The sequence below is a fragment of the Entelurus aequoreus genome, linkage group LG05 (assembly GCF_033978785.1).
Source record: "Entelurus aequoreus isolate RoL-2023_Sb linkage group LG05, RoL_Eaeq_v1.1, whole genome shotgun sequence".
Taxonomy (NCBI): Eukaryota; Metazoa; Chordata; class Actinopteri; order Syngnathiformes; family Syngnathidae; genus Entelurus; species Entelurus aequoreus.
In genome coordinates this window covers 85,856,307-85,861,306 of record NC_084735.1, presented here as the reverse complement: position 1 = coordinate 85,861,306, position 5,000 = coordinate 85,856,307, and the positions used below count along the sequence as shown (strand labels likewise).

At 35.0% G+C, this 5,000-nt stretch overlaps 1 pseudogene; it reads left to right on the top strand.

Moving 5' to 3' along the window:
- Nucleotides 1–5,000, top strand: part of LOC133651193 (transcription factor COE1-like) — a 63,235-nt pseudogene that overhangs the window by 46,071 nt on the left and 12,164 nt on the right.

The following is a 5,000-nucleotide window of genomic DNA, read 5'->3' as shown; positions in this document are numbered from 1 at the left end:
AATCTATTTAAAAAAGTTATTTAATAAGAAGCCAAAAAGTGCAAAAACAATAATGTTTGTGTTGGAGGAGTTGTATATATATATATTATATATGTATGTATATACTGTATGTATGTATGTATATACTGTATACATATATATACACTACCGTTCAAAAGTTTGGGGTCACATTGAAATGTCCTTATTTTTGAAGGAAAAGCACTGTACTTTTCAATGAAGATAACTTTAAACTAGTCTTAACTTTAAAGAAATACCCACTACACCAGGGGTCACCAACGTGGTGCCCGCGGGCACCAGGTAGCCCGTAAGGACCAGATGAGTAGCCCGCTGGCCTGTTCTAAAAATAGCTCAAATAGCAGCACTTAGCAGTGAGCTGCCTCTATTTTTTAAATTGTATTTATTTACTAGCAAGCTGGTCTCACTTTGCTCGACATTTTTAATTCTGAGAGAGACAAAACTCAAATAGAATTTGAAAATCCAAGGAAATATTTGAAAGACTTGGTCTTCACTTGTTTAAATAAATTCATTTTTTTTTTACTTTGCTTCTTCTAACTTTCAGAAAGACAATTTTAGAGAAAAAATACAACCTTAAAAATGATTTTAGGATTTTTAAACACATATACCTTTTTACCTTTTAAATTCCTTCCTCTTCTTTCCCGACAATTTAAATCAATGTTCAAGTAAATGTATTTTTTTTATTTTAAAGAATAATAAATACATTTTAATTTAATTCTTCATTTTAGCTTCTGTTTTTTCGATGAAGAATATTTGTGAAATATTTTTTCAAACTTATTATGATTAAAATTCAAAAAAATTATTCTGGAAAATCTGTAGAATCAAATTAAAATCTTATTTCAAAGTCTTTTGAATTTCTTTGAAAAATTTTGTTCTGGGAAATCTAGAAGAAATAATGATTTGTCTTTGTTAGAAATATAGCTTGGTCCAATTTGTTATATATTCTAACAAAGTGTAGATTGGATTTTAACCTATTTAATCAAAATTCTAAAATGAATCTTAATCAGGAAAAATTACTAATGATGTTCCATAAATTCTTTTTTTAAGTTTTTCTCTTCTTTTTTTCGGTTGAATTTTGAATTTTAAAGAGTCGAAATTGAAGATAAACTATGTTTCAAAATGTAATTGTCATTTTGTTCGTGTTTTCTCCTCTTTTAAACCGTTCAATCAAGTGTAAATATCATTCATTATTAATAATAACATAGAGTTAAAGGTAAATTGAGCAAATTGGCTATTTCTGGCAATTTATTGAAGTGTGTATCAAACTGGTAGCCCTTCGCATTAATCACTACCCAAGAAGTAGCTCTTGCTTTCAAAAAGGTTGCTGACCCCTGCTCTATACATTGCTAATGTGGTAAATGACTATTCTAGCTGCAAATGTCTGGTTTTTGGTGCAATATCTACATAGGTGTATAGAGGCCCATTTCCAGCAACTATCACTCCAGTGTTCTAATGGTACAATGTGTTTGCTCACTGGCTCAGAAGGCTAATTGATGATTAGAAAACCCTTGTGCAATCATGTTCACACATCTGAAAACAGCTTAGCTCGTTACAGAAGCTACAAAACCGACCTTCCTTTGAGCAGATTGAGTTTCTGGAGCATCACATTTGTGGGGTCAATTAAACGCTCAAAATGGCCAGAAAAAGAGAACTTTCATCTGAAACTCCACAGTCTGTTCTTGTTCTTAGAAATGAAGGCTATTCCACTAAATTGTTTGTGTGACCCCAAACTTTTGAACGGTAGTGTATGTACCGTAATTTCCGGACTATAAGCCGCACCTGACTATAAGCCGCACCAGCTAAATTTAGGGGAAAATACAGATTGCTCCATATATAAGCCGTACCCGACTATAAGCCGCAGTGTTTTGATGTGTAATTAGCGTAGTATATAGGGGTTCCTGCTACCACGGAGGGGATTGTCGGGACAGAGATGACTGTTTGGGAACGCAAAGCGTCCCATTTATTAACAATAAATCTTTCAATCATTCAATCAAACTTTCACATCTTTGACATGGCGAACAGCATTCGTGCAGAGTACAAATAATACAACGGTGCAAAGTAATACAAAGTGCTCGCCTGTACGTTATCAAAATAACCAGCCTACCGGTATAGGAAAAGTCAGTCTTTAATCATTGTGTCATCGTCTTCCTCCTGCGTACTAAAACCACCGAAATCCTCTTCGTCGGTGTCGGAGAAGAACAGGCCGTATATAAGCCGCACCCTTGTATAAGCCGCAGGGACCAGAACGAGGGGGGGGAAAGTAGCGGCTTATAGTCCGGAAATGACTGTAATGATATATACAGCCTTTTTTTAAATGACAGTGGCATTTTAGATACTTTTCAGTCGGGTTACAGAACCTTCCACAGCACCGAGTCTGCACTCTTAAAGGTTTTTAAAGACTTGTCTTTAATGACTGCTTCTGGCAGTTTATCCATTTGATGTCTTTTAGATCTGACTGCTGCTTGTTGACCACACCAGTCTTTGATCTGGTTGGGAAGACTATGTAGGTGTCTGGGGGACTGCTCTGAAGTGGTTCAGGTCTTACCTGTGGGCTCTGTACCGAGGATGTCGTTGTGGCTTGTGCAGCCCTTTGAGACACTTGTGATTTAGGGCTATATAAATAAACATTGATTGATTGATTGATTGACCTGTCAGGTAGAGATTTCTGTGTCAAATTGGGGCACTCAACTTGATCTACCGCTCCCCTTGACTGGGGAGTCCCCCAAGGATCACTTCTAGGGCCCATCCTGTTTATACTTTATATCATTCCCCTTGGTGCAATATTCAGAAAACATGGCATCTTTTATCATTTTTATGCAGATGACTGCCAAATATATTTGGCAATTTCTAAAAATGATCGTTCCCCCCCCCCTGCCCCCCCTACTTGAGTGCTTAAATGACGTCGAGGCCTGGTTGGCAGAATCTTTTTAAAGCTAAACGAGGAAAAATACTGAACTTCCTGTTCGTTTTAGAATTGATTTAAAAATGTGACTGTTTGTTTGTAGAGCTTTGAATAGACTGGCCCCAAAGTACACCACGGACCTCGTCCAGGTTTAGGCTCCAGCTCGCGCGTTGAGGGCCGGTTGCAACTTATGGGGCCTAAAACCAGGCTTAAAACCAGGGGAGACTGGGCCTAAACTTTGGAATGTTCTGCCTCTCGTCTTAAAAAACACTTTTATTCTCTGGCTTTTAAATCGGCGTGAGTCTTGTGGTCCTCTGTGTCTTTTATTGTTTTATTCTATTAAATTGATTAGTTTTTATGGTTTTATTCTATTTTTTTATTGATGTGTTTCATTATTTTTGATTTTTTTTTTTCACTTTATTTTAAATGCTTGTAAATGGATTACTTTTTTTGTTTCTTTTAAAGTGCAGCACTCTGGAGACAGTTCTGTTGTTGATAGTGCTATATAAATCAAATGGATTGGATAAATGTGTGTGTGTGTGTGTGTGTGTGTGCGTGCGTGCGTGCGTGCGTGCGTGCGTGCGTGCGTGCGTGCGTGCGTGCGTGCGTGCATGCATATATAAAATGTGTACATAAATATGTATATATACTGTATATATATATATATATTATTGTGTGTGTGTGTACATATATATGTGTGTGTGTGTGTGTGTGTATATATATATATATATATATATATATATATATATATATATATATATATATATATATATATATATATATATACAAATATGTTTGTGCGTGCGTGTATGTGTGTGTATATATACAGTATGTATACGTATATATGTATATGTATGTATATATATATAAACTGTATATATATATGTGTATATATATATATGTATGTATGTGTATATATATATATGATATACATATATAATGTGTGTATATATATATGTGTGTATATTTATGTATATATATGTATATTTGTGTGTATACATAGTATGTTTATATGTGTGTGTATATATATATGTTTATATACAGTATACAGTATATATATATATGATATACATATATATAATGTGTATATATGTGTATATTTATGTATATATATACAGTATATATATATATATGTGTATATTTTTGTATATATATATGTATATGTGTGTATATATATATATATATATATATATATATATATAAATATATATATGTATATATATAAATACACACATATATATATACATATAATTATATGTATATATATTTATATACATACTGTATATTTATATATACAGTATATTGTGGGCGGTATAGCTCGGTTGGTAGAGTGGCCGTGCCATCAACCTGAGGGTTGCAGGTTCGATCCCCGCTTCCGCCATCCTAGTCACTGCCGTTGTGTCCTTGGGCAAGACACTTTACCCACCTGCTCCAGTGCCACCCACACTGGTTTAAATGTAACTTAGATATTGGGTTTTCACTATGTAAAGCGCTTTGAGTCACTAGAGAAAAGCGCTATATAAATATAATTCACTTCACTTCACACTTCATATGTATATGTATAAAGTATATATTAATATACTTTATACATATATATGTATATATTTGTGTATATATATATATATGTATATATATATATATATATTTGTATATATATATATATATAATTTATTTTGTTTATGTTTTTTAGATGTCTGACACGAAGTGTTGGTAAAAGATGACAACGGTATTTCTACTTTTAACCCGTGTGTGTGCGTGTGTGTGTGTGTGTGTCAGCGTGTGTGTGTGTGTGTGTGTGTGTGTGTGTGTGTGTGTGTGTGTGTGTGTGTGTGTGTGTGTGGGTGTGTGTGAGGTCAGTCCAGGCGGCGGTGTTAACGCTAAGCTAGTGTTGTGAGGAGGACTAGACAGTGGGAGGTCACCGGGGGTCACTGTGGCTGTCCTCCACTGTGATAGGCTGTCACCCAGGGGTGAGAGGTCAACACAATTAGGCATGCAGAATCTCAGTGCTTGTGTTCTAACGAAGCCTGAGCTCGTTAACGCTGAGTTTTACACCCCGGACCTGCCACTGCTCTTTGCTGCACCG